At 38.8% G+C, this 1,182-nt stretch overlaps 1 protein-coding gene across 1 annotated transcript in view; it reads right to left on the bottom strand.

Annotated features, from left to right (window-relative positions):
* Positions 1–1,128, bottom strand: part of LOC104998796 (zinc finger protein OZF-like) — a 21,132-nt gene extending 20,004 nt beyond the window's left edge. Inside the window, exon 1 of the mRNA XM_010854160.1 lies at positions 1,091–1,128. The gene's annotated coding sequence lies outside the window, so the exon portion shown is untranslated. The remainder of the gene's footprint in view (positions 1–1,090) is intronic.
* Positions 1,129–1,182: the final 54 nt, after the last annotated feature.

Below are 1,182 nucleotides of genomic sequence, written 5' to 3'. Positions count from 1 at the left end.
TTAGAAATAGGATCTGAGCAATCTTTTTCATTATGAATAGAGAGGCTCTGTTGGAAGGTTCCAGGTCAATCCAGCCCATCCTTCCTCATTTGCACAGAAAAGTCAAAAAGGGACCTGAGGGAAACATCTTCATATCACCTCACAGCTCACTTGTTTCACTGATCATAGAAAATGGAGAAAACAGACCATTACACTAACCAGTTAAAATAGGTGGTCTTTTTTTTCTTTTTTTGAAAGGAAAGAATGAAGCGTTTTATTTTGTTGGTTTTATCATGTTAAATGTTCTTTTATTTTCCCATTTCTCAAAGAAATGCCTTTAATTTCACAAGATCTAATGTCATACCTCCGTTATTCTCTGGTAAAGAGCTGAGACCAGAAATATCCATTTGTGTGTGCACACATAAACATATACACACAATTCATGTCCTTGGGTAAAACCACAGTTGAAAATATGTCTATTTCATTACATGATGTCCCATACATAAAACCCTCCAAGATGTATTTCCCTTTGAATTCAGAGAAAGGGAGGCGAGGTGATCTTTGCTTATTAACTTTTATTTTTTCAGTTTCCTCATTTTTATTTTTAAATTATTTTAATTGGAGGATAATTACTTTATAATATGTGATGGTTTTTGCCATACATCAACATGAATTGCACATGTGTCCCCTCCATCCTGAACCCCCTTCCACCTCCCTCCTTGCCCGATCTCTCTGGGTTGTTCCAGAGCACTGGCTTTGGGTGCCCTGCTTCGTGCATTGAACTTGCACTGATCATTCCATTTTACATATGGTAATATACATGTTTCAGTGCTATTCTTTCAAATTATCCCACCCTCACCTTCTCCCACTGAGTCCAAAAGTCTGTTCTTTACATCTGTGTCTCCCTTTGTTGCCCAGCATGTAGGATCGTTGGTACCATCTTTCTAAATTCCATATATATGCATTAATACACAGTATTTGTCTTTCTCTTTCTGACTTATTTCATTCTGTATAGTAGGCTCTAGATTCATCTACCTCATTAGAACTGATAAACGAGGTGACATTTTTGCTAAGTATGGCACAAAATAGTCTAAGATGATTTACTACTTACCAACTGCTGCTGCTACTGCTAAGTCGCTTCAGTCGTGTCCGACTCTGCGCGACCCCATAGACGGCAGCCCACCAGGCTCCCCCATCCCTGGG

Source organism: Bison bison, unplaced genomic scaffold (assembly GCF_000754665.1).
Source record: "Bison bison bison isolate TAMUID 2011002044 unplaced genomic scaffold, Bison_UMD1.0 scf7180017853241, whole genome shotgun sequence".
Lineage (NCBI taxonomy): Eukaryota > Metazoa > Chordata > Mammalia > Artiodactyla > Bovidae > Bison > Bison bison.
This window is presented reverse-complemented; position numbering and strand designations above follow the sequence as displayed.